The sequence below is a fragment of the Carassius auratus genome, chromosome 24, assembly GCF_003368295.1.
Source record: "Carassius auratus strain Wakin chromosome 24, ASM336829v1, whole genome shotgun sequence".
Lineage (NCBI taxonomy): Eukaryota > Metazoa > Chordata > Actinopteri > Cypriniformes > Cyprinidae > Carassius > Carassius auratus.
The window spans coordinates 16,767,439-16,779,528 of NC_039266.1; positions in this window are offsets into that span (position 1 = coordinate 16,767,439).

Consider the following 12,090-nt stretch of genomic DNA (forward strand, 5'->3'; position numbering starts at 1 on the left):
TTTGCACACTCTTGGCATTCTCTTGATGAGCTTCAAGAGGTAGTCACCTGAAATGGTCTTCCAACAGTCTTGAAGGAGTTCCCCGAGAGATGCTTAGCACTTGTTGGCCCTTTTGCCTTCTGTCTGCAGTCCAGCTCACCCCTAAACCATCTGGATTGGGTTCAGGTCCTGTGACTGTGGAGGCCAGGTCATCTGGCGCAGCACCCCATCACTCTCCTTCTTGGTCAAATAGCCCTTGATGCCTTCAGTGTGACTACAATTTTCATAGTCATGAAAATAAAGAAAACTCTTTGAATGAGAAGGTGTGTCCAAACGTTTGGTCTGTACTATATATATATAGTATATACATAAATATATATATACCAAATGTTCTCTTCTGAGCCACATATCAGTCACGTGTGTCATGGTAGAGCACACATTTAATGAAGCCAGGAAATTGGAATGCAGTTGCTAGGATGAATGCAGTTGCTAGGACGTTTTTTAGCGTGTTACTGCTTCGTTGCTTGTTAGGGTAAATGCATACTGACCAAAGTCTAAAAACGGACCCCAATTCCCATATCATTCTGGACCCCAAAAATGGCTTCAAAATGTCAATTCTGGACATTTTACTATCCACTGGGTTAAAAAGCATAACTTAAAGATGACATTGAAAATGTTTAGCACATGATTTAAGGTTTCACCTTTAACCAGTGCATGACAACTACACAGCAAAGTGGAATTTTTCAAACAAACCCCTAACCCTATCTATGAATAACAGCAATAGTGGCACTAATGACACACCAAACCAGAACCCACACACGTTAGCAAGGACGCTGCGCTCGCTTCTATTAGCATTCTCCTGGACACAGCAGGGGATAATCTCTCAATCAGCGTAATGAGGAAATATATACGGTTTGATCCCAGCAGCTGATGACAGGCCTCAAGACCAATTTACCTTTTAAATCCTAAAAGAACCATTACACTATCCTTCAAAGAGAGAGGGGTTCAAATCCTCCCACAAACCTTGATTTATTTCCCCTGTTGGACGTCTCTTCTTTGTTTTAATTAAAGCAAATTCTGCTGAGGGCGAGTCGCACGGAGGCCGAAGGGAATTTTTCTAATTATTGTACCCATCAAGACTGAATCTGTGTGATTAAAAAAGCAGCACTTCCAAAGACGACATATATGACCAGGTTCGGAACAGCTCCGCGGTTTTGTTTGTGTGTGAATTAAAAGGATTTTCCTAAACCATAAAACAACCTTGCCTCTAATGAAGATCTCGTAGATGATTCTACCCACAGGATAAGGCTTCTTCAAACCGTACCATATTTCAAAGAGCAATACAAGTGAGATAAAAGCAATCTTAGCCTGCTTGATTTACTGCGCAGCATATTAAAAACTACATTGAATCATTAATATGTAAACTGCCTCTGTGTCATTAATATTGGGGGTTGGAGAGGCCAGGCTAGTGCCGTGGTTCCTTGGACCTGTGTAGATTGGGTTCAGGGCTTCTATTTCAACTGGGCCCCTCACCTTTGTTCTCCTCCTGTCCCAAAGGTAAACGAGGCAAATAAATATGCTTGATTACTTACGGTCCACTCCCATCAGGAGACAAATGTATGCAATTATTTGAGCATCTCACACAGCCTTAAGTTAAATGGAATTAAACATGAAGCTACCCCTTTTTGATGAGCTCTAAGATTGGGTTAGAAATGTCACGTAACATTTAAAAAAATGACATTTGGCTGCCGTTTCTCTGATGCTTTAGTGTTTCTGATGCACGAAAAGAGTGGAGAAGCACTTTATAGGGCTGGAGCTAATTGAAGTGTGTTTTATATGTATAGATGAAGTTACATTCCTTTCATATTTGCAGTCTTTTCAAGAGATTAATTCTTTGCATTCCTTACATAGAAGGTGAAACTGATCAAAACAGCAAATTTTAAATTAAAAGCTGCTATACAGATAATCATCCGTCACTTTGACGATGGTGACCTTGAGGTCACAATTTTCCATCATTCTCTATTCTTACTCGTCAGCAAAACATCATAAAGCTTGGTAGTTCTAATGTGACAAGTACCACGTTTTCCTTGACATTTTTTTTTCAGATTTTTCTTTTTATTCTGCTCCTGAAATGTAAAAAAAAAAAAAATAGACTTAACATGATATTGTGATCTGATCACCTAGTTTAAGGAACAATATCACGTTTTCTCTCCTTAAATTATAACTGGATTCTCTATTCAGTTCTGTTTTCTATAGAAGCCTGTAACAGAATTAAAAAAGGAGAATTGCAATTTTTTGTCACAGCTCTTTCTTTTCCTCATATCTGAGTTTATATCTTGCAATTCTGGACAAAATAATAACATAACATTTTAAATGTTTTATCCCATGGCAGAAATGGACTTCCATCATTTTTTTTAACAAATAAATGTAATTAAAATAAATATTTATTATATAACATACAATTTTAAATGTGACAAAAGTAAATGTTTTTTTCTTCATAAATAGCAATATTTTTAAACAGACAAAATGGCAAAAAATCTTATTCATCATTTATTATTAACACAAAATAGCAAAATAGCATAAGTGAAATCCATCTCTCCATTCTAAATTTATTTTATCTTTCCTTCTCCACGCTCCCTAACACCAAGGGAAGATCTGGCCCAGAATGCAGCCTTATCTAATTGGTGTATTGTCTTGAGAAGCTGGTGACAAGGAAGGCAGTCAGAGGCAAGCTTTCATCAGAGGTTATTTGGAGAAATAACTAATTTCATTCTTTCTCCCAGCACGGACTCAACCTGCTGCCTCTGAGTCAGGCTCTCTGGAGAGTTCATTAAGGCAGTGGCATTCCAGATCTCCTAGTCAACAACTAAACATTGCAGTAACCTTTATACTGCCACACTGTCTCGTCTTGCCTTCGCCTGCACATGCTTAAATTCCAGTGTCCCACTCATATTAGTATTTGCACGGACAAAAGACATGGAATGTTTACAGACAATTATACCGCTGTGGGCCAATTCTACAGGGAAGAATGAAATTAGACCACAAAATTACGCAGTAAACATTGCCTGAAAATTGTTTGCTTGAACATTGCTTAATATATTAATGTTTTAGACATTAGAAAAGCATACATGCAAAGAATGGCTCTGAGGTTCATTGCCTAAATGTGTATAATTTTTTTTTAAACTAAAATATCTTCACATATCTCAGCTTAAGACAAATGGCAGAGCAAGCACCAGCCCAAAACAGGCTAAACCAATAGCATTAGTGACAGGCAGGACTGCAAGTTTATTTGACCAATGACAGTCAGGGTTAGGGTTAGGAGAGCTTGGTAACAGCTTTTCAAAAGTTATCCTCATTTACTATTAATATAACACTAATTTAGTTTTTTTTATTATTATTCTATTCAAAGAAACTCAGTTTTTGAAACATGTTTTTGTTGTGTTAAATAGAATCACAAATATATGTATATATATATATATATATATATATATATATACACACACACACACACACACACACACACACATATTAACGTCTGACCTAATAGATCTAATTGCATTTTTATTATGTTATTATTATAATTAATTAATAATTAATTTACTATTAGTCGTAGCAGCAGCAGTAATTAGAATTAAGATATATTAATATTTGTTATATTTATTAACCAAGTTTTTTTGTACTTGTTAGTAAATATACAAATTCTAAATATACTAATATAGTACAAACAGACAAATAAGAAAAACGGATGGATGGATGGATGGATGGATGGGAGACAAATCATAGTTGTGCAACTTTATGGGGTTTAATCCCATAAGCATAGGCAACCCATACAAAAGAATGGCCTTCAGAAATTCCTAAAAACCCTTCATGTCCCTCGATATACTACCCACGTGCCAGGCCAGGTTTATGGTGCCAAGTCAGGCTTGAAGGAACCCAAATTGCCTATGGCTCCCACACCACTGGAGGCACAAGAGCCCGTGAAGATTGTGCTAATTTGTACATCTCAGTCAACAAGGATGAAAGCAGGAGAGTAATTATTAATTCATTATTAAAAACTCATATTATTTATTAGCCTAGGGATTGTTCTGCCCGGTGTGTTTGGCACTCTGTCCAAAGAGGTCCCTCTGTTGATGAACACCAGCCCCAGGCACTGCACTGCCCCCTTTCTCTGTAGTCCAAGACGAGACGCGTTCCCCTGGGCACCACGACACCATTGAACCAGGCTTCCACCTGAGACGGTAGCTCCACTGTGGCCCACGCCGTCCGTGTAGGTTTCATCTGATCATAAGTGACCAGATTCCTGCTTATAAGCCACGGTTGTTCAGCTCTGACCTGATTTATATTTAGCCGTGTCTGTACACTCAGACCTACGCAAAGGAACAAAAGGAACTCGATGCAAGATGCAACGGCCCAAGGCTAAAGGTTGGCTATACACAAGTGATGAAGTGGACTTACAGAACGCACTGTGATCAGGCCTTATTGATTTTTCAAAGCACTTTCGAAGTCATAGCCAGCTTGTTTGTGAATCACAAAGTAATGCACTTCTTGCAGGAGAAGAAGTGGACTTCTATAAATTACAGCAGTTTTGCCATCACTATGGTGAAGCACGTATACATTTGAATATTTTCAGTTACTTTAGAACATCGGCAACGTGTCACAGTGTTTTACTAGTAAGCTTGATGGGTATGAACCAGCTCTAAAACACACTAAAAACATTGGGCCAGAAACAGACTGTGAATTAAAAGCATGTTAATGGCAAAGGTCAGGCTCTTGATCAACCAAATGCTTCAGTATATGACTGAAAAGTGATATTTATGTATATGTTTAAAACTCAATTTAACACCAGGATAGCATAACTATAATGGACAGTGCTTTTTGAGCTCGGGGCCAATCAATAATTGCTGAAAGCACAAATGATCCTATTTTCTTTGGGCCACTGGAATGATGAGAGAATGGCTGAATTTGATATGTAACTGAATATTCTGGCAAATGTGTTAGATAAGATTATTATTACGAAACCATCAGGCATGGAGCCTCGAGAAGCAGTGGGAGACCAACTCAAATCTGCACTGATTGATAATGAAAGGATCTCTACTCTAATCATTGCTCCTAGCTAAAAAACTGTTGAATGCATTCTTCTAGCTGAGAGGACATGGGGCAGATGCATTGTATTTGTCACCCAGAGACATCCAGCTACAATAGGACACTTTCAGTCAAAATAAAAATTTGCAGTACACAAGCAAGGGACTGGTATGTGGTCCAGGAAGTGACATAACACCTACAAAACATGGGCTATATCCAAGGCCACATCCATCGAACCATCCATCTCAGATCCATCTTGAAGCACAAATGCCTGTATTGTTTTCATGCAAACTATTAGATTTGTTCAATAAACCATTTAATAACAAATTAACACAAGTAGCTAGTTTGGAAAAACATCAAATGTCTGTGATTTTGGCTTGTTCCAACTTGGACTTTATTTTTATTAGATTTTTCTTTAATTTATGAAAAACATTTCTAAGTTTGGAATTGATAAAATGTTCTATGTTTTTGAAAGAAGCCTCTTATGTTAACCAAGGCTGCATTTATTTGATCAAAAACATTATTACAATTTAAAATAACTGTGTTCTATTTTAAGTTATTATAAAATGCAATTTATTTCCCTTGACAGCAAAGCAGAATTTTCAGTCTTCAGTGTCACACAATTCTTCAGAAATCGGTCTATTATCGATTAATATGATTTGGTGCTTTGTTGAAAAAAAGTATTAAGTGTCTATAAAAGCAAAAAAAAAGGATCTTTTGAACCATAGATCAGACTCAAATTGTGTAATACAGTATTCAAGTTTATATCACAATATCCTCAATTAAATATATTTTCATGTACAAATCATAATAAGAAAGGTACATCGACAGTTAAAATTGCTGTGGCTGACACACTGTCCCTGTTTAGAGCAAGTCTATTTAATGTTTGCTATTAAAAGCCAATATTGCAATAACATGGTTGTCTTTCTTTCTTTTATTTAAACTCAGAGACAGAAAGTCTGAAAACCTCTTTATCGAGTCTGAAAAACCCTTAGTTGATGATGACCCTTCACAAGGATACTATAGTTATGAATATATATAGTGGCCTGTGCGACTGAAAAGCCACACATACAGACAAAATAACCATCATGGCCTCTTAGTGTTAAGCAAGCCATTCGGATAAACATCCCTCATGAACATAGCAGTCCAGCAGTAAACATTTCGCCTTGAGAGCCTCTTCAACATTGGTAGATAAAGGCCTTGGTTAACAATCAGCTAATCAAAATGTGAAGGTTTTTGTTAAAAGTGTGCTTTTCTGCTTTCAAGGGGTCTTGCACTCCAACATAGAACCAAAAGAGACGTTTTGTTTTAGTAAAAAAAAGGTAGACATAACATGCTCTTCACAAGGACATCGTAGAACCGACTTCATCAACTCTGGCCCAGACAGCCGAGCACATCACGAGCGAATGAATGAAACCCACAAACAAAAGTCTTCCCAGCCTGCCGTTCCAGATGTAAAGCAGATATGTAATTTAATTTCTCAGAAAAAGGTGTCCCTTCTTATTTCATTAAGAACACCTTGGGAGGCTGGTGTTAAATGCTGTTTAGGTCACCTCTATGCAGTCTAAGTGCAATCTATCATCCTTTGTCACTGTCACAGATCCAGGGTCAAAGCACAGAACCACTGAGACTCTGTCTTCCACTGCCTTTGTCTGACTAAGAGTTCATTACAAATCCATGAGAGAAAAAAAGGAGGGATTAAAACAGGAATAGCTTTATTGATGCAGCCGTTAAAGGAGACTCGTAGGGCATTCAAAACACATGAAGCTCTGACTTTATTCTAGATAAACTGTATAGTACAGTCAAGAATATACAGTATGTCCAGCATTCAGACGAACTCAAGGAAGACCTGCACTGGCAGTGGATATAAACCTTAAAAATATAGATTTTATATGAAAATTCAGCCATACAAAATACATTCTGTCATTATTTACTCCTTTGCATGTTTCTTGAAAACACAAAATGACACAAAAAAATGTTTTATTATATTAAATGATATAATGTATTTGTCCATATAATGAATTCATATTATTGTATGGACACAAAGAATAAATAAAATGTCATCTTTTCCACAAAGATTTGGACTGACATGAAAGTGAATGAAGGGAATTTTTAAGAAACTATTCCTTAAAAAAAAAAAAAAAAAAGCTGAGATTTAAAAATACATTCAACTAAATCTGAATTTTTATGTAATTTACACTTTAAAAAATGATAAGACATGAAAAATGTTAATAATAAATGTAATAAGTTCTTTCAAAAAGTTTCCAATAATTAAAAAAGTCAAAAAATAAATCATAAAAACTCTCTGTAAAGTTGTGGAAGCAGCCATCATTTTTCCTTTCTATTACTGTCTGTATTGGGAGGTGTAAATCATGGGTTACTAAAAAACAGAGGCTCTTGGCCTCAAATTTTATTGGACAATCATCACTGCCAACTGGGTTTTGACCGATTAGGGTTCTTTCCCGTAACTGTTGTGGAGTTCTCCAATTCTGCACAATCAACAAACCATAATGAGAACTTAAGCAAAAGAGAGGCCCTCTGGTTCACTCGGAGGGGAATCACAGAGATGCCAGTGTGATTTATGAATTAAACATATTTTCAATGAAATTTTGTTTAGTTATATTTTGCAGCATATTGTGGCTTTCCCCCCTCTTTAATTACAAACCGAAGTGCCGTAATAAAAACAGTTGCTTGCAGCACAGAGCCCGTTTTGAACGCTTTATGCGGAGGAAAATTTATCACCGGCGTTCTAGAGTAGTCAACATATGGCCTTCCCACAAACAATGGAGTCTGGGTTTAGCAAAATAGCAGCCCGAGCTACAAATAAACGTAGCGGTGGCAGACAGATCGCCTTGTTCCACTGTGAAAAGTCTGAGTGTGCCATTGTCTTCCCTGAAAAGTATATTCCAAAAATCAATAATATTCTGACAGATTGTATAAAGATCACCCATCTGCTTGCGGAGACCTCATTAGCGTAAAAACCTCCAGGAAAAACGTGCTAATAAATGAAAATGAAATTAGCAACCCAGGAGCTCTTTCAAAAACTTGCCTGCAGTGTTCCCGTTAATTATTTCAGGGACCGAATTAGAATGAGACTAACCTGGCTTTTCACCTTTGGCTTTTGTAAAAAATAATGCAACCTTTGAGTGGCTGTGTACCTGGAGGCAGTCTTTCAGGGATGAGAGTAAACAATTCGCTTGCACTGAAGTGCAAACACATCTGAAACATGAGCCTTTAACAGATAATGACATGCCATGGCTCCTTTGAAAGCTGCCATGCTAAGCTCACATTTAACTAATTCACTGGACATTTCTTGTGCATAATGGTGAAGGACAGTGGCTCTGAAAGAATATTTGCATGATAAATCAAAACCTGTCTTTTAGACAGAATATATAAAACCTTTTTTTTCTCTAAAAGAAATGAACAGAATCAATACAAGCACTGGTCTAAAATTTTTTACAAATGTTGTGGTATCAGAAGGCTGAACAAGTGTACTGATAGTCACAGAAATAGTATTTCATAATAAAATATAAAAGAAATACTCAGATGAGGGATGGTAGGGGATCTGCAGAAAAATGAAGAGAATATTATTAAAAATATATATTTACAGAACTTGACATTATGACTTATTCTGCTTTATAATGTATGGAAATTATTAAATTGTGATTATTTTATTCTATCGACAGCAATAGTTTTAAAAGTTTGAAAAAAAAAATTTGTATACAATTTTAATATTCTTTTATACAAATGAAAATATATAATGTAAAATATTTTAAAATAAATGATTTGCTTCGAACTGTAAATTCTCTAATTTTTCCACCTTAATATCTTTTTATTTTAATTACAATATTACTAATTCACCGTTAATAGTATTTAAGAGTTTCTCTCTCCTAATGCAACGTACTGCACAATTTGTATTTTCTTTTTTTTCTTTCACAATCTTAAAATATCTTTTGTACAAATGAATATGCAAAAATAAATAAATATTTTTTAATGCACCTCCTGCAGTCAATTTACTTTAACACTGTATATTCTGTCATCATTTATGCAACCTCTTGTCACTCACTGTCACTTTTTCCCCTATGGAACACTAAAAGCATAATTATCAAAATGCCAAAGCTGATCTTTTCCATACAGTGAAAATGCACAGTGATCGTTGGCTGTCAAGTTCAGATGCAATCTCGCTTGGTTTATTTATAAAAAAATAAAAATAAAGATTTGAACTAGTGACGCTGCATGCTAATCAAAACCTGCATTCTTAAACTATCACTTTAGCTTAGCAATTACCAAGTTAGTTATCCCAAACACCCTGAGAAAAAAGGTACAAAAGCTGTCACTGGAGCTAATAAACTACTAATATGTACTATTTCTGTATTGACTTTGTACCATTTTAGTACTAATATGTATACTTTAGGTACCAATATAACTTTTAAGGAGTAAATAATGTACAAAAGCCATACCTTTTAAAGTGGTGACTCCACAGTGGCAGCTTTTTGTACTTTTTTTTAACAGTGCAAAAGTGTTTTCACTCACACTTAGTAAGCCAAGTAAGCCAGCATGACCACTGGTGCCCTCTCTGAAAAACTGGCACAGGATGCCCCGGTTACATTCCACATTTACCTCAATAAATGTCTTTACAGAAGCTGAACATTTCAAAAGCATGTAAAAATAACCCTAAACTAATCAAACAAAGCACTTTTGGGGTTCCGCATCAAATTCAGGGCATCGAATCAGGGGTAAGGCCCATCAAACTCATCAAAACACTGAGTAAAATTGTTTCAGCACTAGGAGACTATGCGGCTGACCCTTGCTTCCTCACAACGACTACCCGTTCTTCTGATGCACACAAGTTCACTATGGCCGTCAGTGAGCCCTCGGCTTTCGGAAAGGTGCACGGTCATTTCTGTGAACTCCGCATAGTCATCCTTCACAGTGTTGCTCCGAACATCATTTCAAGCTTTTTCCTCTCAGCCCTGGATGTGGCCTCCACAGACCCTCGTGCATTCATGTGTTTCCTAAGAGAGAAAGAGCAGCATCCACCACAGGAAGGTGCATCTTACCAGCCTCCGTTTGGGGAGGTGGAGGTGTTGACGGGGGTGGAAGAGTAACCACAGTCCATTTAAATCGGCCCAGTGAGCCTCCGAAATTGCCTTTGGGGTGGAGCAATTGCAATGTTCTAGATCATTAGGTCAAATAAGTCATGGAGAAATTCCAGTTAGAGAGGGCAAATTTGCGGACATTTTGACAAAACTGTATATCATGGTCTGGTTTCTAAAGATGGGCCAGAGAGTGGGTTTTGCCTAAAATTGCTCTCTACCGTGAGGACGGAGTTAATGACCTCATAGCTCTCCTGTCTTTTCAGATGGCAGCCTGTGCTTCCAAACAATTTATATTAGTGTGAGGGATGTGGATTGCAATACATTAGCCAATTTGATACTGAACAGCTCCACATGCTCTTCAAAATAAAAAACACCCTAGTGTGTTGTGACTTTTTAAAAAACCTCACACCTTCATACATCATGCAAGAAGTGACTCCCTGGCCGCTGGTAAAATAACAGCCGGATTTCTGCTGTCGAGTAGTTTGTCAGACCGCTGTGGTTTCACTAGTCAGCCTCAAAAACTGCTATCATTCATTCTGAAAATAAAGTGGGAGGTTGTCTATTTGGACGCAAGGATGGCAAGGATTGCCAGAATGGTCAACTAGTTATCCAACAACCGAATAAGCAATTACAGCAATTAGTTTATACAGAGGTCTATTTTTAGCCATGTTGCTTTAAAAAGAATACATAAATGGATGCACAATTGCATGCAAGTCTTTCAATACTACAATCACAGTCTTTTGTAACAAATACAACATGTTTAACTACAAAAAAGACTTAAACAGTAAAAGGTTATATTAACTTGCACATTTACACATATCTTTTAAACAGTCTGTGCAATGTTTTTAAATATTGGTCTACGTATGCATGTACATGAGTGTAAAACAGAGTGAACTGTGCTTGAAGTCAAAGGATGCAACCAAAAATAAGTGTAAATAAATGTGTATTTTAAAGTTAAAAATGAAAAGATTCAATGTTAAGTTATGTTAACTTAATTTCCAGACTACGCACAGATATGGAATATAGAAATATAAAACAAACATTGTAAATGATGACCTGTGAAATATGTACTTTTACTCCTTAAGTGTCATTTAGACTTACACTCTTAAAACTACAAAGTACTAAGTTTCAATGCCACTTGAGTAGAGTTCATAAAACCCCAAAATAATACAAAAGTATAGTAATGAAGTCAGTAATTTACACCCCCGCATATGCATATTTGACTGCTGCATCATGTTGTATGCATTTAGCATGTAAAATAAAAAATACCTCAGATTTAGTTATTTTGATACCCCTATATTCATCTCTAATCTGTTAAGAAATAATAAATAATAATGATAAGAATAATTTTACAAGTATGTAGATATACAAAAACAAAAACAAGTTTTAGCCTACTGTTTCTGTTAAGTTTCTAACAGACATGACACTTGCTAACTATGCTAATGCTAAGTTTTTATCCCATGACTGCATATCTACGACAGTGAACAATTCATTTGGTGCTCCTAATCTACCATTTCTAAACTTGCAATGCATTCATATACATAGTCATATAATATCAGTGCACCACACAAACAAATGTAACACTGCAAGCGGCGTCCAGCTCAGCCCACACAAGTTCAGTGTAAACTGCCTTATCAGGCAGAAAGCAAGCAGCCAGGGTCTATCAGCACAGTGTACATGTCCACAGAGTACACCCTAAACACCCCGCTGCCTGTCTGACCATGTCTGCGGTGTGTCACAGCACGTGAAAACACTTTTCCATGACAGGTAATGTGTTTCCAGTTAAACCCCCGTCCACTTAGCGAAGGGTGGAAATGAATCAGCTCACGAAAGCATCACCTCACAGTTAAGAGTAGCAGCGGTCCAGCAGCGGTCTCATCTAACAGGCGGTCGAGGTGTGGCATGGGGGCCACTCAGCGCCATGGGTAAA